Below are 23,954 nucleotides of genomic sequence, written 5' to 3' on the forward strand. Positions count from 1 at the left end.
AACTCAGTTCATTCTTAATTTTAGTGATTTCAGTCTTCTATTTTTCTCATGGTCAGTCTACCTAAAAGTTTGTCAATTATGTTTGTTTTCTTCAAAGAACCGATTTTGCTTTAATTGATTTTCTTTATTTTTTCTATTTTCGGTTACATTAATTTCTCCTCTAATCTTTATCATTTCCTTAACTTTCTTGCTTTGAGTTTAGTTTGCTTATTGTTTCTTAAGGTGGAGTGTTAAGTTTTGATTTGAGGCTTTGTTTTTTTTTGTTGCTGTTCTTTCTTTTTTTAATATAAGTATTTTATAGCTATAAGTTTCTTTTTTTAAATTTTTTTTTTCAACGTTTATTTATTTTTGGGACAGAGAGAGACAGAGCATGAACGGGGGAGGGGCAGAGAGAGAGGGAGACACAGAATCGGAAACAGGCTCCAGGCTCTGAGCCATCAGCCCAGAGCCTGACGCGGGGCTCAAACTCACGGACTGCGAGATCGTGACCTGGCTGAAGTCGGACGCTTAACCGACTGCGCCACCCAGGCGCCCCTAGCTATAAGTTTCTAAGTGCTTTAGCTGCATTCCCTACGTTCTGAGACCTTATTTCTTCCTTTTCATTTATCTCAAAGTATTTTCTAATGTTCCTTGTGACTTCATTTTCCCTTGATTGATTGTGTCCTTTGATGCAGAAAAAGTATTTAAATTTTAGGTCGTCCCATTGGTCTATTTATACTTTTGTTGCTTGTGCTTTTGGTATCTTCCTCAAAAAATCATGGCCCAGTCTAATATCATAACATGTTTTTCCTAATTCTTTTACTGTAATTTTCAACTCCAGAATTTCTACTTGGTTCTTTTTTCTATAATTTATTTTTACTGATGCTCTGTATTTGGTGAGACATCATTCTCATGCTTTCTTTTCATCCTTAGACATTGTTTTTAATAGTTAGAACATACTTAAAGTAGTTGATTTAAAATATGTCTAGTTAAGTCTTATGTGGACTTCTCAGGGACAGTTTCTATCTACCACATTTTCCCTGTGTATGGGCCATATTCTTTATTTGTTTATTAATGTCACATGTTTTTCATTAAAAAAAATAGTTTAGTAATATAATGTAGCAAATATGGAAATCGGGTCATCCCTCAGGAATTTTTTGTGTTACTGCTTCTTGTTGTTGGTTGTGGTGGTATTTGTTTAGTGACTGTCCTGAACTAATCCTGTAAGGTCTGTATTCTTTGTCATATGTGATTACTGACATTTCTGCTCAGTTAGCCATTGATCAGTTAATTATTGGTCAGGGATTTCCTTTAATGTCTTGAACCTATAAATTTCCCAGTGCGCTAAAGGGCTCTGCGTGCGTGTTTGGGCATGCCTTCAAAGCTCAGGCAGGCAATTTACAACTTTGCCTTTGTTGGGTTTTTTTTTGTTGTTGTTGTTGTTCCAGCATGTACAGAGCCATAAGGTCAGCCCATGGGAAGCGATTAGGGCCTTTTGAGATCTTTGCTGAGCACATACACATCCTTGAACATATGTAATACATTCTAGATTCCCAGGAATATGGTGGAGTTCTTCAAAGACCCCTATAGATATCTCCTTCCCCAGTTCTTCCTTTTATAGTTTTTGACCAGCTTCTTGATTGCCCCAAGAGTTATCATTGCCTCAGACAGCTTCAACTTTAAATAATTGTTGCTGATGGTTTTCTACGAAGATAGACCCAGGATTAAAAGGCATTCATAGCAAATGAGTTCTGAGTCAGGTTATATAAAGATGAGTCCAGTAAGTGGGTGTTTCCATGGTTCTGCTAGAAATGATGGATTATGGCAGGTCCTGTCTGCTCCTCCAGTGGCCGCAAGGCTGCTGGTTTACAAGGTTACGTGATTAGACAATCTTTGTATTCAAGATGACTTCAAAGCTAAAGAACAGGATGGAGATATATTTAAATGCCACTAAACTATCTGTTCTTACTGGGATCTGTCCATTTTTCTTGAATAAATATCCCTCAAATTTTTGCAGGCCTTTGGTTAATTCTCAGAATTGTGAAAAAGTTGATTTGGACAATTTTGCCAGTCAATATTCTCATTGTGTTTATAGTAGAAGAGTAGATTGTTGGAGGATTTCACTCTGTCATTCCTTCACTCCCACATATTTATACAGGGTTAATAGTCCCTTATTAAATCATTTAATGTTCTTTATTGATCTTCAAATAATGAATATGTGGGGATTCTGCCCAATGTTCTTTAAGATGGACAATACATGCACAACTATATCGCTTGAAGGATTTCTTCCTTATGTGAAAAACTAATAGCAATCTTCTAGGTCTGGTTCTCTTTTTAAATGAACTTTAGTGTTGGTGGCTTGAGGGTTTTCAATTAGGGGTGTCATATTCATATTGATTGAGCTAGTAGCTATTTTACATGATATAAGTTAAATAGTTTTTGGAATAAATAATAAATCTGTGTATACTCTGGCAAGGGGAAAGACACTCTGAGCATGTCTCTAGAAAATTTTCATGAGATGAGCTTAAACAGATTTTTGATAGCCCTTTTTATTGATTTTATTTAAATTACAAGTGTTTTGAATTTCCTTCCAGATACAATTGCCATAAAACATAGATAGATAATCTTTTTTTTTATAACCTTAAAGGGGGAAAATCATGCACAATTACATAATCAACGGTTTAAAATCAAATAAATTCTTAAATACAAATTGTTCATTTTATGCACATTATGTAAATAATTAGAATTCACTAAGGCAAAAAAAAAAAAAAAAAGAAATCCTTTTGTCTGCTGTCTATACCCATTCAGTGAATTTAAAATGCTAATTTCTATTGGATGTTCTTTGAAAATGATGTACATTGAACATAATACTCATTATTTAAGCAGATTTCAATGAATGTTGGAAAAAGGGAGGAAGTAAAGATTTTGTGCAGTTGAATGAGCTTTCAATTTGACTTTCCAAAGAGCTTTTTATTTACGAATAAAACACTTTATTGCTTATGTTGTAACCACATGTCCAAAGTGGATGAAAAGCTCTCAGAAGAATTGCTAATGTTACTAATGTTAAAACACACTCATCAGGGCTCATAAAGTAGTTTCTACCACTATAGAAAATGACTTTCTATAATATTAACATCATAAAGAAAAGTTTATTTTAAGGAAACTTCAGAGAAATAACAATTTATAGGATTCTGGATGTGACTGACATCCAGACTCTTTTTTTTTTTTGTAATTTTTTTAACATTTATTCATTTTTGAGAGTGAGAGAGATAGAGTGTGAGTGGGGGAGGGGTAGAGAGAGGGGGAGACACAGAATCTGAAGCAGGCTCCAGGCTCTGAGCTGGCAGCACAGAGCCCGACGCGGGGCTCGAATTCACAGACCATGAGATCATGACCTGAGCTGAAGTCGGACGCTTAACCAACTGAGTCACCCAGGCACCCCAGACATCCAGACTCTTAAGGTAACTCTAACAACCCTCGCCGTTCTCAATACTGAAGGATTTGTAAGTACTAACAGCTCCTTAAATATGCTGCTATTTAAATATGATGCTTTTTTTTCATTGTTCATGAACTTTTTACAAAAAAATATAATGTTAGAGCCTAAACTGTACAATAACCAAGTCCTTCTGTGCGTTCTAGATTTGGATCCACTTATGAAGAGTCCACCCTAAATCAAAAGTAAAGTGAATTCCATTCTTGCTAGAGAAAAATATGTGTGATATTCTATGTTTTAAGTAACTGCTATGTTAAAAGAAACAAAGAGGTTATGATATGAGAATAAGAGCTTACAGACATCAGCCTAGCAGCACAAGAATCTTGAAGCCCTGGATTCTGCCCTCACCTGAAAGGACGCCTTGGGCAAAGTGTTCAACCTTCTGCATACAGTTTTCCCATCTGTAAAATGATAATGTTGTTATCCACATTTCAGGGTGCCAGCAACATAGGTCAACATGTAATAGCTGATTCTTCCTTTAAAAGCAGAAACATTTATTATGGAGTAGAATACTGAATTAGCTGGGGCTATCCAAGGTGAATGCTAACTCCTTGGCTTCAGATGTCCAACAGGAAGCCAGAGGTTGTTTTTTTTTTTTGTTTGTTTGTTTTTTTTCCAAGGAGAGATGAGTGGAGAATTCACAAAGTGTTTTTGAAAATAGTGTTGGGAATGATTGACCTCTTCCTCTCCATTCAAGGCACAAGTTTCAGGGGATCTGTGCTGTATCGGAGGGGTTTGCATGTGGATTCAACCAGTGTAGTACATCGACTTTAAGGGAAACTTGAGGAAACTGGCCCTAACTGCCAAGTATGTGGCATGCATGAGCCCCAGCCCGCAGAAGAATGTGACGGCTAGCGACCTCCACCCACCTTCTTACCCACAGCCTCTAGAGAAAGGTTGGTGAGGAGATCCTACATGCTGACATGCATGTCGCCCACAAACGGAATGAGTCTTTTGCATAACTGAAGAACATAGTGTTACGCCACAGTTAAGATCCCTGGCTCAGTTAGAATTCCGGATCCCCCGCTTACTAGCTATGTGATTTTGGCCGAGACTCAGTTTTCTTATATATACAATAGAATATCTGCAAGCAATCCAAAAGGATTATTGTGAGCCTTTAATGATATTATATATAGAAATTACTTAGCGCAGTGACAGGTGCATTATAAAAATACTCGCCATGTATCGATATAGTAATAAACTATTATTGATAAAGATTATTACATGCATCAGGATTATTAACAATATATGTGCAGGAAATACTTTCTTCTAAAATATATCATAAAAATTTGGTAAGATAGTTGAAGAGGCCGTCCAATTATTTGTCTGCTGTAAAAGTGTCTGATTCTTGAAGGTTTCTGGTTATAACCCATGAGTCCTCACGAATTCTTATATCACGTATGTAAGGTGCAAAGTTCTTGAAGTGGAAATCCCTAAACCATGTCCAATAAGTAACATTTAGGAAGAACCTGAAGTTTGAACCCAAATAGCACCTTTAGAAAGACACGAACGCAATCATGACTTATTGCAAGTGGGGTGTCTACGGTTCACAGTCCCACTCAAAGAAGCTGCTGCAGCACAAGGGAAGCTAAGAAACGGGGTGGCTGAGAATTGGTTTGAAGACGTCAGGCTTTTAGTGAGTGATAGCCAAAGCTGGTTTCAGGAGATTATCTTAGTGTTGGTTTTATCATCAGAGTAATATCTGCCCCCGTTAAGAAATAGGCTGGACGAGGGGCAGCGGGGTGGCTCAGTCGGTTAAGCGTCTGACTTCAGCTCAGGTCATGATCTCACTGTGAGTTCAAGCCCAGCGTTGAGCTCTGTACTGACAGGTTAGATCCTGGAGCCTGCTTCCAGTTCTGTGTCTCCCTCTGTCCCCACCCCTCCCCCACTCACACTCTGTTTCTCTTTCAAAAATAAGTAAACATTAAAACATTTTTAAAAAAAGAAGAAATAGGCTGGGTGATAGTCAGCATTTGTATTACTACATTAGAGCATTAGAGTTCGGGTGTTCTTTTGTTGAAGTATTTTGGTGAAGATTCGAAAGAAAGACCCCAAATAAGGGGCATTTGAATGAATTAGTCATGAACTGACAAAGAGGTCTGAAAAGTGCAAGTTGATCAGTTATAACAAACATAAGGCAAATCTAGTGGGAAGAGTTCTTTACAATGCTTTCTCGGGGCGCCTGGGTGGCTCCGTCAGTTCAGCGGCCAACTTTGGCTCAGGTCATGATCTCACAGTCCGTGAGTTCGAGCCCCCGCGTTGGGCCCTGTGCTGACAGCTCAGAGCCTGGAGCCTGTTTCAGATTCTGTGTCTCACTCTCTCTCTGACCCTCCCTCATTCATGCTCTGTCTCTCTCTGTCTCAAAAATAAATAAAGGTTAAAAAAATTTAAAAAAAAATGCTTTCTTGCAGTGCTTGGGTGGCTCAGTCAGTTAAGCCATGGACTCTTTTTTTTTTTTTTTTTTTATGTTTTATTTGTTTTGGAGACAGACAGAGTACTAGCAGGGGAAGGGCAGAGAAACAGGAAGACACAGAATCTGAAGCAGGCTCCAGGCTCTGAGCTGTCAGCACAGAGTCCAACGCCAGGCTTGAACGCGTGAGATCGTGACCTGACCCAAAGTTGCATGCTTAACCAACTGTACCACCCAGACACCCCAAGCAATGGACTCTTGATTTTAGCTCAGGTCATGATCTCATGGTTGGTGAGACTGAGCTCAGCTACTGGCTCTGTGCTGACAGCTCAGAGCCTGCTGTCAGAGCAGAGCCTGCTTGGGACTCTCTCCCTCTCTCTCTGTTTCTCAAAATAAATAAATAAACTTAATAAAATAAAATATGCTCTTCATTGTGCTTAAGGCAGAGTAACTAGTGTTGAGCAGTGATATTAAGAGATTCTCAGGAATAATGAACTGAGATTTATCACTTTTTTCAAAGACAGTACAGGAACAGAAAGTGTATTAAGGATTGATCAGAGCTCTTATTTGATGACTGTATCTGGAATAATCCAGTTTATATATCTATATATCTATATCTATATCTATATCTATATCTATACACATATGTATGTTTTTGTGCCTCAGATTTCTCACCTGTGACGTAAGGATGGGATTGCCAGATAAAATTGAGGATGCCCAGTTAAATTTGAATTTCTGATAAACAATGACTAATTTTATTCATATGTCCCATTCAATATTTGGAACATACTTACAATAAAATTTGTTCATCGCTTATCTGAAATTCAAATTTAACTGGGCATGCTTTCTTTTTATTTGCTAAATCTGCCAACCAAAATTTGGATAATAATGAGTTGTGAAGATTAAAAGAATTAATACATATTAAGCACTTAGAACTGTCTCCAACACAAAGGAAGTGCTCAATTAATGTTAGCTTTTGATAAAATGACTATTATTATCATCCTCATGTGAATATAAAAGATTTTTTTATGAATTGAAAGCTACTATCTTTTCCCATGTACAAATATTTGGCTCTTCATATATCCAGAAGTCATAATCACTCCATGTAATTAATTTTTTAACCTGAATCCATGCTATTTGAGCCTTATGTTCTTGCATGGATAGCACCATGATGTTAATCTTACTTATAGCTTTGGTTTGCCAAATTAATCTTTTAGGAATTGATTCTTCCTAGTTAGAATATCTATTCCCCAATTTGGTTATCTGTCCATTAGTGAAAAATAAAAGAATGATATCTGGCTTTGTATGAATGTCAATTGGCTGGTCTCTTTCCAGGTACTGATGGATGAAATAAAACTGCTTCAATTAAGGATATATTTCGTGTATTTTCTAATAAGAGAAATGGAAAAGGCTAATAATTTGAACTATTAGTCTGTGCATATCATACTTCATGTCCCCAATTTCTTTTTACTCGGTCATAATTTCTGTTCTATTTTAGCCCAAGAGACACAAGGCCTTGGTTTTCTCTAAGGAAATCTTATTCAAGAAAAATTATCACAACTATCAAACACTTGTGTTTACTTGGGCCACATTCAAGTGTAAGTACAATTTAAAGAATACATAATCTAGGAGCACCTGGGTGGCTCAGTCGGTTAAGCGTCCAACTTCAGCTCAGGTCACGATCTCACAGTCTGTGAGTTCAAGCCCCGCATCAGGCTCTGTGCTGACAGCTCAGAGCCTGGAGCCTACTTCGGATTGTGTCTCCCTCTCTCTCTGCCCCTCCCTTGCTCATGTTCTGTCTCTCTGTCTCAAAAATAAATAAAAACATTAAAAAAAAATTTAAAGAATACATAATCTAATTCTATTACCATCACCCAAGCTAGAAAAGATCTTTTAAGCTGAAAGAAAGAAAGAAAGAGAGAAAGAAAGGAAGAAAGAAAGATGTAGAGGGGAACAAAGAGTGTTAGCTTTTGGTGAAGTTACAGTCTCCTTTCCTAGGAGGAGGAATAGAACCCCAGAGAAATTTAGGTACTAAGAATGTAAGACGATGACCCATTTTTGTCTGGCTGACTTGGGAATTGGCAGTCTTCTCAGAGCTCTTCAGCCCACCATGACATTGATGTGTGGAATATAGATGACAGCATGGTGATCCTAGGAATGTGGCTTGGGATAGCCCAAAGTCAAGTTCTCATACATGTTGTAGGGGCATAAATTGTCACCCATGTCATCTCACGTAGTCAGAGTGTTGCAGACCCCAGGACGCAAAGAGCCAGCAGAGTCAGAGGGCTCTTTCCTAGTGGATAGAGTAAAAGCCATATAACCAGAGACCAAGTGACAAAGTAGATATTTCTGCAAATACGGTCATGGAATTGTTCAGGCCAATATCAGATGCAAACCCTGAGGACAGGAAGCTATGAATCCCTCCCAACGTCCAATTTAATGCTCCTCTGATGAGAAATGATGGAGAAGAGTAGCCTACATTGCTTGAGTTTTCTTCCTAAATCAAGAGAAAACATCGATATGTTTTCATCCGGGTGGCTGCTTCCATCCTGGAGGGGAGTGGGATGGTGGTAAGAATTTAAGATGGAGAGGAAATTTATTTATTATAGACAAAGTTGCATTTATCATTCTTTATCCAAAGCTCCCATAGTGTATAAGGCTTGAAGATTTATATCTGCCTTTAATAATTATAAAACCAGTCTAAATGCAGTTTATACTGAACATGTACATAACAAATTTATGAAATGGTTTAAATAAATACCCATTAGATATATGAAAACATTCATACAGACCTTAAGAAGAACAATGTGCCAAGCACAGTACTAGGTGCTTTACAAATGTATTTATTTTGCTCTTGACCATGTCTTAAGAGATTTGCAACTTTACCAATATTAAACCTGAGGCTCAGAGAGACTGAGTAAGTTGTCCAAGTCCCATACAACTTGTAAGTGACAAAGGTTGGGTTTAAATGAGAGCCATTTACTCCAAGATAGAAACCCCTATGGGATATCAGAACACAGTGTCTCCCTGTTAAACATCATTTGTTATCAGTCACTGCTCAACTTAATCTGAGACAGCCTGACTGAAATTAATAGGGATTTTCTCCCTTTCATTTGTATTTCAAGAATATGGAGGCCTTGGTCAAAGCCAAATTTCCAGAGGTAGATTCTGCCCACTTGAGTGGCTTTGAAAGTAGAAAACTTTGCATCAACAGTTCTCAACTGCAAACTGAACATGCAGAGTGTAGAAATATGTGTTTTATTCCTTCCTGATGGAAGAAGAAAAATCTACTGGATTTTTGACAAAAACCCTGGGTTAGTAAAAAAACATCAATAGCAGAATGCCTCAGAATATGTCACTTCAACTCTTGAATACGTATGTTTCTCTCCAAAAAATACAGGTACTGAGAGTACATTTGAAATTGGACTTAAAGGCAGACCATGGAGTCCTCTTAACGTCAAGTTCAGGAGATGCTGTTTGGGGTATTCTTGTTTTAACTCGGTCCTGATCAAATGGTGTTCCTTCAGGTAGTATTCATAGTTCTTGTAAGTCTTGTTTCTTAATCCTGGGCCATTGCTCTAGAAATTGGCAAAAAAGTGCAATGATTTCTGGCACATACTAAATTATCTTCACTACTTGTGTATACTGAGGATTCCCTCCCCCTCCCCCACCAATTTTTTCCATGATTTCATGGACAGAGTAAATAGAAAACTTTGAAGCGAGTGTCTCTGGCACTTTAACTCACTCCATCATGTTTTTTCTGGAAGTTTCTCGGTAATTAATACATAATCTATGTTGCTCATTTTGCTGTGAGTGCATTTCCTTAGTTATCCTACAAGAATAGACATTTTTTTTTTTTTTTTTAATGACCACCTGGAGAACACTATTTCAGACTCACTGCTACCCAGGAAAATAAAAAGCTGTCTACAGAATTGAGAGAAAAGACTCTCCAGGGCTATTATTTCAATATTAAGCATAGTTTGACAAAAACAGATTAAATTAAACCGTTCATATTATAGTAGAAGCTTCTTTCCTGCTACTGAGGTTGAGGAATGGACTGGTGTAAATATCTTGATGAAATATTCACAAAATGTCAATTTTATTGTGGAGAACAATTGCTTGTAATAAATTTTAAAAAATACCGTAATCAATGCTTTACACATTGCCTTTAAGACATTTTAAAAAATAACTTCTTTTGGTGCCGTACCATACTGATCCAAGAAACCTCTAGCATTTTGTAAATCTTAGATGCAATAAATGGATTTTCCACCTTAAAAATATGAGGATGAGGAGAGTCTTTGAAGTCTGATAACATCTTCTAGTGACCATCTGTGGGGAAGAGACTCTTCTAGCAACTTTAGAAATGTCTGGTCTTGTCAGTTCAGTGGGTTCCATGGTAATGCCCTTAAATACAAGAAATTTGTTTCTCTTTTGGCTGTTTCTAATGGCTGAAGCCACATTCATGCCATCCATTCATGAATAGCATTCTTTTAGAGAGGTTTCATCTGTTTCCCTGAAAAGAATAATTTAAAATATCACTGATCTTTCCTTTGTTCATATTCACGTATCTTAAGAATTCTTGAGGAATTATAGAATTTTACCCAAAACAGCAGAATGTGTCAAAACACTCATACAGTATTTTTTTTGTAATAATACAATTTTCATAACCAGAATATTATTTCTGGGGTGAACAATTTAAACAATTTATGTTTACAATTTAATTGTATGTTACAATTTAAACGATTTAATTGAATCCCATCCTAACCACAGCCTTGACATTCTTAGTCAATAAAAAAAGAGAATTTCTGTCAATAAACTTATGGTCTTTATATTTCACTGCGCTGTTATCGTTGTTGTTGTTTTTCCAGAAGCTTAGACAAAAGTTTTAAAATCTATAAGAAAAGATTTTCTAAGAAACCATTTATCTTAAGTCCAGGATGGAAACACGGGGAGAGTTTTGACATTTTGAGTCTGGTTCAAGGAACTGGCAATGTGAAAACACATGAAAAAGCAAAGAACAGTTTAAAGAAAAGGTTACTATAGTCTTTTGCAGTAATCCTAAAGATATATAGTTCATATTGTGCCAGATTTAGATAAAATTACTTTGGAGGAAAACGTTCTTATTCTACTGAAACTAGCTTTCCTCTCCTCATCAATTAGATAATATATTAAACACTAGTGATAGAAAGACATCTGAAAGCACTGCCATTTTAGCATAATCCTGATTAATGTCTATAAAGTTCTACAGGCTGCATTAGAAAAACTCCATATTAAGGGGAAAACTTAGCTTCATGTGAACAGCACAGGAAGAAATATGTTCAAAACACTGACCTGGGGACTCTCAATGATGCCACCCAGTGCTTTCTAAATCATCAAAGACTGTTTAAGAATCGTAATCTGTAGTTTTACCAGTAAGTTCATGGCACATTAGTCCCTTGGCTAATTAGTAATTTAGGGATGGCCTGTACTAAAACATTATTGGAACGGTATCTTTTATTTTCTATTAACAGACCAGTCATTATACTGTACTACAAGTTCAGAAGTTGGAGTATAAACATAAACAGACATAAGGGCAGTATTTGACATCCTGGACTTTTCTCTTATGGAACCAGAAACGATGAATGCAGAAAATCACTATGAGGATAGAACTTAATGAAAAGCCTAGGGAATTAAATATTAGGTTTCTAGAACATCTGAGTGGTTTCACGTTGTTTTTTGTTTTTTTTTTTTTAACCAGGTGTTAACATCTCCAGGATGTGCCAGAAATGTTCAATGATGTCTAAGGTGGCTTGACTAGCTCTCTTGTGGTTACGGTAAGATCTTGATGGAATGTTCATATGATATAGCAGCAGGCAAGACACAAGCCGTTTCAAAGACAGCAAAAGCTTTGACTCCAACTTGAACTTCCCAGGCTGAGTTACATCGAAATATACTCATAACAAAGAGAAATTATGAGGGATTTAATGAAGAGGTGGGGCATACCTCATCTTTTAGTGGTGTCCTCCCTCAGAGGCTCACAACTTTAAGGTAAAAAATGAAAATTGAAGGAGAAAAACAATTTCCCCTTTTATACATGTAATTCATTTTGACAAGTACATATTGTTTACATTTATCACTGAAGAAACTTCAATCATTCAGTCTCTTGGGTCACACTTCTACATGAGTATACACATTTTGGCAGGTGCTTCCTTGAAAGGAGGATGACTCTTTATCGGGGTAGCAAATAAAGAGGACAAATCCAATTAACCCACGTGGATTATTAAAATACAAATTTTACTAAGGCTAACTGGAGATTTGTAACTTGACCAACATAAGCGTGTGCAGTAACAGTAGCAGTAGTAGATCTACTATGTGCAAGCCATTGTCCTTGATATTTGAAGTATGTGGGCATGTTTATAAAAAAAAAAAAATCATTGCCCACAAAGACTTTAATCTAGACTGCTCTGTCAGTCAGCTTGGGCTACCTTAACAAAACACGATAAGGTGGGTAACTTAAAAGACACTTATTTATTTTCTCATTGCTCTGGAGTCTACATCGGGATGCTAGTATGGTCAGGTTCCGGTAAGAGCCCTCTTCCTGGCTTACAGATAGAGAGCTCGTCTCTCCATCTTGTGGAGACAGTGTGCTCCCTGGTATTTCTTCTTAAAAGGACATTAATCCTATAGGATCAGGACCCTCCTCTTAGGATTTCATTTAACCTTAACTAATTCTCTAATTGCCCTATTTGCAAATATAGTCATTTTGGGGGTTGGAGCTTCAACGTAAGAATTTGGGGAGGACACAAACGTTCACTTTGCAAAAATGATCGTACTTTCTCCCTATAACAATCAGAGAGAAAAAAAAGATAAGGATAAAAGAAGAAAAGAAAAGAATACAAAAAAATAGTATGAGGAAAAATTAATAAATTGCTATGGATGTGTAGTTGAAAGACTGCTTCTAAAAAGTAGTCCATCGAGAACACAGTACGATATATCGAAGGTGCATACAGTGACCGTATGATTTATTTTTCAAGTTGGGTCCCTTTTAGGATTTAGAGGGGCTCTACTACTCATTGCAGAATTGGTAAAGCGCAAAGGCAGCGGGCTCACTGCATGGGTCTACCAGTTGTATGAATTCATGCAGTCTTACTGGAGAACAGCGAGCGAAAGAAGAACAAGGCAGGAAGGATTTCTTCACATGGAAAGAAATCCGCCGAAGTTGAGACTCGGATTGCAAGTAAATGGAAACCATGCAAAGCTTCTGGAGGCAGGAGTGCCATGAGCCGAGGTGGGCTTCATTATGACCGATGGGAAAGCTGTGTGAGTGAACTGTGTGGGCAGAATTTAATAAAAGTGGTGGCTGCAGAAACAAGTTAAGGGGATAAGCAGGTAGAGGTGACGGAACACAGGGAGGAAGCATAGCCCTGAGGTCCAAGGGTAGCTGATGGCCTGTCTGGCCACTGTTCTCTCCTTACACATTCTTTTTCCAGCTTCTAATTTAAAAAAATTCTTAATGTGTCTTTATTTTTGAGAGAGAGAGAAAGCACGAGCAGGGGAGGGGCAGAGAGAGAGGGAGACAGAGGATCCAAAGTGGGCCAAACACTGACAGCAGCAAGCCCCAGGTGAGGCTCGAACTCACAGATCGTGAGATCGTGACCTGAGCCGAAGTTGGAGGCTCAACCGACCGAGCCACCCAGGCGGCCCTCCTTACACAATTTTTGTTCTTCGCTCCATTCTTGGACTTGGCAGTAAATATTCAAAACCTGCTCTTTACCGTGTGGAAGCAGGTTGTAAGTTCCAGACATCATGAAATGCTGCTGCTCAGTTGAAAAAGTTCTGTGGGTGAGCAGTCAGCTCAGGTGACCTCTCAAAGGTAATATTTTCTTATGCCACTAAAGCAGAGCTCGTGTGTAAAAGGAGTAATATATTAAACACTGTTCTGCTTGAGGGATCTTCCAAAAGTCTCCAGGTACCTCCTAGCTGAGATCTCTTCATCCTTCAAAATAAAAGTAAAAGGCAAAGCAGTCTGGGAATTTAAATGTTTCCAAGATTTCTTACATTGCCCTTTCAGAGTACAGTTTTGTAGGTTTTAGATAAGAAAAAGTGAAAAGATACTGTGTTATAAACCCTATGCCGCATATTAAAAATATCCTTAATGTGAACAGAAAAACAAGTTACTATTCTCCGTTCTTCTACCTCTACTCCTACTCGGAGCCACTGGGGGAAAATCTATTTTAGAACTGATCAGTTTGTCTGAAAAATATTTAGATGTTTGCCTAAATAGTTAGAAGGAAAGGAAAACTGTATCATCGATCATTTTTGTTCATTCATCAGATCAAAGTGTGATCGTTTGTTGTTTACGGGCAGCTTCGAAACGTTAGTCTTCAGATTTCTCTTGCTTTTCATGGGCAAGGACGTGGTAGATTTTTCTTTGTTTTCTTCTTGCCACATGGCAAAGAGGTGTTTAGGAATGATTTTCTGGGAAGTTAAGTTTATCCACAGACCTACAGGCAGAAACCTCTTCTTCATGTAAAAACTGCGATACCAGGCCTCCTATAGATTTTACAAAGACTTAGTATTCAGTTGTTATAGTCACACGCCTCAGAACAACTTGTGGAAACATCAATTTAATTATAACAATTTATGACAGCCATTTATTTCTGAATCTTTTGCTAGGCACAGGTCATACTCAGGAGTAATTAATTCTCGGCCTGATGAGGGAAATAAGTACGGAATAAGTATGTCTCTTTGTCCTGGGCAATGAATGCAGTTTTCAGGTAGTGCAAATGGGAAACAGGGAGAGAAAATAACACAAGCCTACATAAAGAAATCACAAAGACCTTGAAATAAGTAACTGATCATTTGAGACAATCTCAGATCTCGCAGTGAGATGAAATGCGTACATTTGGAATATTCTGGGGAGTTCTGAAACCATTTTGACTTTAATCATAAAGCCATTGATTCCTTTGAAGAATATGCTCATGGCAAGCAAGATACTGGAAAGCCAGAGGAATTAGAAAGTGATACAATGGAACAAAAGCGAAGCTGAAAAACACAAGGTTGGTATGTGGCCCAAATATAATTTCAAAATATTATTTCAGAGAACCTCACGTTAAAGAAGCTTAAAATAATTAAAATTTGTAGGGATGTGAATTTCACAGAATATAGGCTACCGTCTGCAGGATGCAGACAACTAAGAAGAAAAATAAGAGGCTGCAGAATGGGGACATCTGATCCATCAGGCCAAAGTTCGGAGGTCAAGACCAAGTCAGGTGGGCCAAGTGGTGGTGAGAGAGTTAGGGATACTTTCCTTTGAGGGAATAAGATATTTCATTCCCCCTGTCAGACTTGAGTTTGGTACCTCGAGAGAGAAAGGGAATGATGACAAGAGGAATGCCATAGAAAAATAATATGTGCTCCACTTCCTGAGCTCCCGAGGCAGGGCACCATCATAAGGAATGTGATTATTTGATGAGATATGGAGGAAGACTCACCAAATGGGCCTGAGGTAAGAGAACCACACTGTAGGAGTGTGAAGTTAAATTCAAAGAAAATAACAAGGGAATCTTTTTCAGCACTCATGAAGACCTACCATTCATGTTATACTTGCTTCATAAAGACTTACTTGGGGGTGGGAAGTAGGGAGAGTTCTTATTTTCCCAGTGTCCCCACCCATTTCAATTTTATGATATGTTGTTTTCACTGTGGCCAGGAAAGAGAGTGGTTTATGAGTAGGCTGTTGAAGAGCAAGAATTGACACCACCAGATCCTGTCGGTGCTGCCCATAGGTGATTCAAAGAGACACTCAACGAAATAGGAGGGCTTGAAGTCATACTGCACAGCTAAGTCATGGGTCTTCCAACATCCTTGTATATGAGCGCCCCCTGCCATGTTCGCTCTGGTGCAGATTCACAGGATCCCCCTCCTGAGAAGCTGGTTCACGAGAAAGGGGTAAGACTGGCTTGAATCTGCTCCTTTCCCAAGTACCCATTTTTTGGCTGATGTGGTTATTTCCCCAGTCCAATTTTGAAAAATTCTCGGAAAAATTAGTGAGAGGTGAAGCAGTGGAAAGAACACGCACAAAATCCTTTGGAAATAAGAAAGCATTCAGAGTGAATTCCTAAATGCAACCTGTGGGGTTCTAACACGGTCCCAGAATGTTATACAAGGTGAACAGGGAGACTCTCGGAGCAATGATTTACTGAAAGGCTCAAGATACTTACATTCACATTTTTAAAAATGCACCTCCAGAAATTAAAGTTATCTATAGTTCATTTCAAACACTGGGATTGGCAAGAGCCTCTCTTGCTTCCTAATGCAAAAGTAATGCTTGAGTAGACCATTGCATGTTAAAACAGAAGCTGAGAAGCAAAACCGAGGAAAGGGCCATTTACTTGGGTTGTATATAATGGAAAACACTCTGTTCCAATACTAGATGATTGATGCCGGTAATGAATCATACAAGGAAAGAGCATGAAATTATTTTTCAACTTATTTCAATTATTTTACATTTACCAATTAAACCAAATTAAAGTAAGTCAAGAGATACTCAACTGTAATGTATTTTTCCCCAACAACACTGCTTCCATATTCATGTTTGGGATCCGCAGGTTTTAAGTCATGGACAATATGCATCAAACTCATGTAGGGGAATTGTTCAAAGTGCAGATTCCTGCACCTGACCTCACATCGACTGAACTGGAACCTTAAGGGCTCGAGTATGAATATCTGCCTTTTAAACAAGCTCCTTAGGACACTGGGATGCCCCTAGAGTTTGGATTTACTTCTCTTTGAAACGTCCCAACCCTTATTTTGATCATATGCCAGGAAGAACAAAGCTGGTTAAACTCCACAAATTCCTTGAACTAGGTCAACGATGCCCAGGTGAGAATTTTATTGCAGGTCGGAAAAAAAAAGAAGCAAGAGTTGAGGAAAAGATTAGCCTATGGCATGATGGAGAAGAAAAGAAAGAAAGCTCGCAATGACCTCAAAGGGAGCAATATATTTGAGGAGCAATCATTTTCCCTGAGATGGACCCTGGTCCCAGAAGGACTGGGGGATGCAGTGTTACTTTGATTTTACTGGGTTCAGGTTTGTGGACATCACCCTCTCTATGGGGGTTTAAGCCTAGAAGCCCTGAGATTAAGAAGCTTCACGTTGTTACCATCATTTCGCTAGTCACTTTAGGTGTTTTGTGGTCTTACATTATATTGTACATCATTTGCTTATTTAATTATGGTGCGTTACTAGAAGTGGCCAACTTAAAATAAGTTCTATTTCTCTCTCCTCTCTGTTTCCCTTTGCTTTCATCAACACACGTTACTAAAAAGCCACAAAGAGCCTTTTTCTTATTCCAGAAAGAGGCCTGAACTTTGAGGCAGAAAACTTAGGTTACAAAGTCTACTTTTTCTATTTTGTGTTAATAGCCACAATACATCGAACTCTTAAATCCTACCAGGAACTACAAATCAGTCCTGAAAGAAAACTATTATTTCAATTTAAAAATAAGGGAACTTAGCCCCCAAGAGTTTCAAAGAAAAAAAATGTCTAAAATCATACTGCTAGTAAATGTCAGGCTGAAATTTAGAACCGTACCTGTTTAAACCCAAATGTCACCGATTATGCTAATATTGTGGGGGGGGACGTGGATAAATTATTTAGGTTCCTGGAATGTTATTTTTCGCACCTATAAACTTATGAGGCAGGACTTCCGATGATACATTAAAAGATTTTCAACTGGTGTGGAATCCTCAATCCTGCTATCTATGTTTATAGCTTCCAAAATCTAATGATATATATGTCAATATTCTTCCCAATATATAATTATACATGATGATTTTGATCTGTAATAAATAATATAATCTTGTCTCTTCCTCTGTAATTACAAATTTCAAAATAAAACCATTTGTCACCCTTTAGGACAGGTGATTTTCAGTTCCCACTTCAGAAAACACGCCTGTGCCCACACAGACCCCCTCTTGCACATCCTAGAGTTCTAAAACACACACTGAAAACAGCCAACTTGGAAAAAGAAGAACTAAGTTGTAGAACTTACTCCACCTGACTCTGAGTCTTGTTCTAAAGCTGCAGTGACAAGGACATTATGATACCGACATAGGAACATAGAGAAGTAGAACAATGTAGCAGAATGGAGTCCAGAAATCAACTTAATGCAAATGTAGTCAATTGATTTTGACAAATGTATGAAGATAATTCAATAGAGAAGAATGATTTTTCAAAAAATGGTGCTTGAAACAATCAGAGAGTCTCATGCAAAAAAAGGAGAAGAAAAAGGAGGAAAAAAGAAAAAGTAAAAAAAATTATCTATAAATCACACCACATATGAAAATTCACTTTAAGTTTATCACAGACCTACATTCAAATCCTGAACACATAAAATTTCTAAAAAGAAACATGAGGGAAAATATTTTTTAATGTTATCTTGAGAAATATTTCTTTTTTTTGGGGGGGGGAGTGAAAAGGTTTCTTAAATACAACACCAAAAGCACAACCCATTAAAGAAAAAATAAATAAATTACACTCCCTCAAAACTAAGAATTTCTGTCTTTGAAAGATACTGATTGGAGAATGAAAAGACAAAACACAAACCAGAAGAAAGTGTTTGCAGATCATATATCTGATTAAAGATTAGCATTCAAATATATATTTTTTTTAATTTTTTTTTTTTTACTTTTATTTATTTTTGAGACAGGGAGAGACAGAGCATGAACGGGGGAGGGTCAGAGAGAGAGGGAGACACAGAATCTGAAACAGGCTCCAGGCTCTGAGCTGTCAGCAAAGAGCCTGACGTGAGGCTCGAACTCACAGAGTGCGAGATCATGACCTGAGCCGAAGTCGGCCGCTTAACCGACTGAGCCACCCGGGCGCCCCTCAAATATATTTTTAAAAAGCAACCTCAAACTCAGTTATAAGAAACCAATCAACCCAACTTTAAAAATGGGAAAATTTTTTTAAAAATGAGCAAAAGAATTGGACAGACATTTCTTTAGAGAAAATACAATGAATGGCAAATAAGCACATGAAAAGGTTCTCAGCACTATGGGAAATGCAAATTAAAACCACAATGAGTTACAGCCTGGTAACTAGAGTTATTAATACTGTATTGTATACTTGAAATTTGCCAAGAGAGTAGATCCTAACTGTTCTCACAGCACACAAAAAATGGTAACTACATGAGGTGATGTGTTCACTAACTTGATTGGAGTAATCATGCCACAATATATACATATATTAAATCATTACATTGTACACCTTAAAAAAAAGAAGTGTGCCATGGATAGAAGTAATAACATATCATAAAAACTTCTTGGGAAAAGCCACAATGGGTCTGTTAGATTGACTAAAATTGAGATGTCTGACCACACCAAGTGTTGACTTCGCTCTTGACCAAGGATGTTGATAAGGATGAGGAGAAAACGAGAACCCCCATCCACTGCTGGTGAGAATGTAAAATGGTACTGTGATTCTGGAAAACAGTGTGAAAGTTCCTTACATGTTAAACAAGCATATTCCTCACCCATTCAATCTGGAGTATTTACCCTGGAGAAATGAAAGCAAAAGCTCATAACAGCTGACTTTTGATGGCAGGTTTATCTGTAATAAAATTGGAAACAACCCTGATGTTCGTCCACAGGATGGACAAATGAATTATTGTATATTAATTCAATGAAATACTATTTAGCAAAATAAATAAATGACCTATTGCTACAACAACATGGAGATCTCTGAAAATAATTATGCCGTGGAAAAGAAAGCAAACAAAAATGAATATGCATTATATGATTCCATTTATATAAAATTTTAGAAGATGCAAACTAATCTCCAGTGCCAGACATAAGATCAGTGGTTACATGGGCATGGGAGGAGTGGCAGGGAAGCTGGATTATAGAGGAGTACAAGAATGCTTTTGGGGGTGATGATTAACTTGATTGCGGGGATAGTTTCATGGCACATGCATGTGTATGCATCACATATGCATACCATATATTGATGCATATGCATGATATATACATAGAAAAACTACCAAATTGCATATTAAAATACATTCAGGTTGTTGTATGTCTGTTATATTTTAATGAAGCTGTAAAAAGAGCGAAGGGTATTGGAGTTCCCTCATCCTCAAAGTTTGGTGGAATCTACTTGTGAAATCACCTGTCATGGTGTTTTTTAATTGCAGTAATTGGTTTCTTGAATAAATTAGTAAGTGGTTTATTAGTTTATTTCATTTAGTTTTAAGAGCTAACCACTGGATCTATTTGTTAGTTCTATCATTTTCCTACAATTCTAGCATGAATTTCCTTTGACCTAAGTTTAGAAGCACTTGAATATGGTTGGTATATCAGATTAGCAAAACAGGAATGACAATGGAAAAAATTTCAGTATTTAAAAAAAATCAGAATTTTTTTTTAATTGGCATATTTTGTATCCCCCCCGCCACGGTATCTCCTTCAAGGAGAATTCATGTAATATTTCTAGTTGAGGTAAATCTTTGAACAAATGTTGTTCTTAAAGCTATGTTTACATATACATATACATATACATATACATATACATATACATATACATATATACATATACATATATATACATGTGTGTGTGTGTATATATATATATATATGTGTATCTGTGTACCCCAATGTTTAAGCAGTGCTATCGACAATAGTCAAAGTATGGAAAGAGCCCCAATGTCCATCAACTGATGAATGGAATAAAAAGATGTTGTATACATATACAATGGAGTATTACTCTGCAATCAAAAAGAATGAAATTTTGCCATTTGCAACAATGTGGATGGAACTAGAGTGTATTATGCTAAGCAAAATTAGTCAATCAGAGAAAGATCATATGACTTCACTCATATGTCAAATTTAAGATACAAAACAGATGAACATAGGGAAGGGAAATAAAAATAATATAAAAACAGGGAGGGGACAAGCCATAAGAGACCCTTCAATACAGAGAACAAACTGAGTGTTGCTAGAGGGGTGTTGGGTGGGGGGATAGGCTAAATGGGCAAGGGGCATTAAGGAGGGGACTTGTTGGGATGAGCCCTGGGTGTTCCACGGAGGGGATGAATACCTGGATTCTACTCCTGAAATCATTATTGCACAATATGCTAGCTTGGATGTAAATTGGAAAAAAAAAAATGCCCAGAGGATTCCTAAAGCAACTAGTAAATATTATTTTGGTATTTATTTGTAAGATGGACTTAATTATCTCCAGCCAAGAAGAGTATTTGTCTCTTACAGCAACTATTCCAACATGTCAAACTTAACCGTTGTGATCTCTTTGCCACTAATCCATGGCCTACAGCAACAAAGGAAAGAAGATATAATATAGGAGCCTTGATTTTTCTATACATATTTCAATATTAAAATGATCCAAATTCTTAGGGTGGTATAAAACCCTACAACTGTAATCAGTTATTTCTCCTACCACCCATTTCCATCACCCAGAACACCTATCGTTTCTCTATTGATACATCACTCTCTGTGCTAGATGTCATGTTAAGTGCTTTACAAACGCTAATTTATCTAATCTTTAGAACGCCTCTATCCAATAAACTCTGGTGTAATCCGCCTTTTACAGATGGAGAAACTGAGACACAATGAGGTAAAGTAGCTTTCCCAGGATACCTGCCTATTAAGGGCAGGGTCTGACACTACTCAGGCCATCTGGCTGTAGAGAGTGTGCTCTGAACCCATTCCATGCTGCTTCTCAGGTTTCCTCTTTTCCCTTTTCCTGTTCTGCTCTGCATTTGAGAACATCAAATTCATTTGTGAGCAAATGAGAAATCCTGTGTCAGAGGATTGGAAAAAGATAGGGGAGGTGCGACCACAAGGTTGAAAGTCTCCAATAGAGACAGGCATGCATGTAAGGAGTCTCCTCATCATCGAATGCTAAAGAATAGAATCCCATTGGGGTACTTTCAACCACAATAAATAAACAAACAAATAAATGAATGCATGAAATAAAACATATATATGCCTTATAATAGTAAAAAGCATAATGACACAAAATATTTTTCAAGATTGGGCTTTATTTCCTAATGGAAAACTAAATGTTCACTAACTAAACGCACTAAGTTATTCTGCTGTTCAAATTAAATATCATAGCTTGCAATAAACGTTTTAAAATTATGTCTGATGATTATATTTTCAAATAAGTAAATTATGAGTGATAGTTGATAAAAGTGGATTCATTCTTATAATGCTAGAGATCATAATGATTGACACAATTCCTTTGCATTATCTCAGTAAAAACGTGGGTCATATCTCTGACAGACGTACTGAGTTGAGTTGCTAGCTTGCTTTTAACCCATATACAGATTTGCCTTCTGTTTTTATACATTATGAAGTGGCTGTCAGGTAAGGTTGGAAAGAATGGATGAACAACATTGGGTCATAATGGTATGCATGTTCATATTTGTCCTTTTAAGAGATGTAAAACAATGTACACCACTGAATGGAAATATTTCATGTGTGCTCATGAATCACAAATGGTCCTTCCTGGAGCTCTGTTGCACTAATCAGTGCTCACATATGACTGAGCGTGGTTATTTACCTGCTTCCCAGTTTTTCTGTGCTGTGGGGGGAACAGAAGCTAATGATTTTGCTTAGAAGTTGCAGCCATTCTATCTGGAGAGAACTGTGCTGTTTACAGGAGTTGCCAAAAAATATATGAATGAAAGTAAAGTGGGTATCTCATTGAGGAAAAGGCTATAATTGTGTCTTAAACTAAAATTGCTTCTTTGGGGCAGTAGGTGAAAACAACAAAGATAGTAAACAGCATAGTTAAGTCATAGCCGATTCGAAGGATAGTTATTTGCCTTGATGTAAACGACTGGCAAATAATGAGTTTGAAAGAAGCATTAAAATGTGTAAAATTTTACAAAGTTGGTTCGACGTTTATGGCTTTATTCATGAGATGAAGAACTTGCTTGCTGAAACAGAAAAAAAAGTTTTATATCAGTTGTATACCAAGGGATAAAACTAGAATTTGGTTTACTTTCTGTTAAAATATTTTTTTTAAATCTGTGTCTTCTGTATAGTTTGCCTGAATAACAAACATTCCTTATATCATGAGAGCCTGTTAAATTTTAGTGACTTTTTTTTGCATGTTTTTGAATAATTTTTAATAAGTCACTTCTGAAAAATCCCACAGACCCTAAAATTCTTTATTATTTGGCACAAAGCAACAAAGTGTTTATCTTAAGTAAAGTGTGTTTATCTTAAATATTACCTCAAACACTGTCTTTATACACCTGTGACTTAGTTCATGTCTTTTCTGCTTTGACAATTATTTTTAATCTTGCCTTTTTTCAAATTCAAGCCCCCAAATCACAGTAATAAAATATCTTTCGCACTAACCTGTCTTGGGGCTTCCCAAGCTGCCTCTAGGCAATGCCAACATGAGCTCGCTCGCTTTGCAAAATGAGAAGGCTAGAAATAAGTAGGTATGTTTGGCATTTTTCATGTTTTTAATTTACTTCACATTATTGTGAGAGCTGTCTTATTCATCAAACCCACAATGTGAGAAGAGCGAGAAAAATCAAAAGAGAAGCTCAACCCATACAGGTTAATTATACACAAGTAAAATGATATCGATATGAATGCATTTACACAAATGTGTACTTTTCATGTTGGACAGAAGCAAAATCATGTTCGTGCACAAAGGCGGGTGGAGTAACTTTCAACAAATTGATTTTTAAACATGTTTTATATCGGAGTTTAAATAGATTTTTTATTTACGAGTACTGTTTTGCAATTTTTCCTACAATGGGAGTCATCCAGTTAGAAAAGACGGTAAAGAATCTATTCTTAATTTTATATGAAGTCATGAGTGAAACCACCCTAGCCCTGAAAGGCATTCAGATCAGCCTCAATTCGCTGGCCAAGGCTGCTATGGAGGACAGAATGGGCCTAGACTTCCTCTTTGCTCAAGGTGTAGCCTTTGTAATTGTTAATACATTCTACTCTACCTTGATTAATGCCTTGCACCAAATGGAAGAGTCAATGCAAACATTTAAGGAAAACATCATCTGCCTTTATAAGGTAGACTGATGAGTTTGGG

This window comes from Herpailurus yagouaroundi, unplaced genomic scaffold (genome assembly GCF_014898765.1).
Source record: "Herpailurus yagouaroundi ecotype Mexico unplaced genomic scaffold, PumYag 141, whole genome shotgun sequence".
Classification (NCBI taxonomy): domain Eukaryota; kingdom Metazoa; phylum Chordata; class Mammalia; order Carnivora; family Felidae; genus Herpailurus; species Herpailurus yagouaroundi.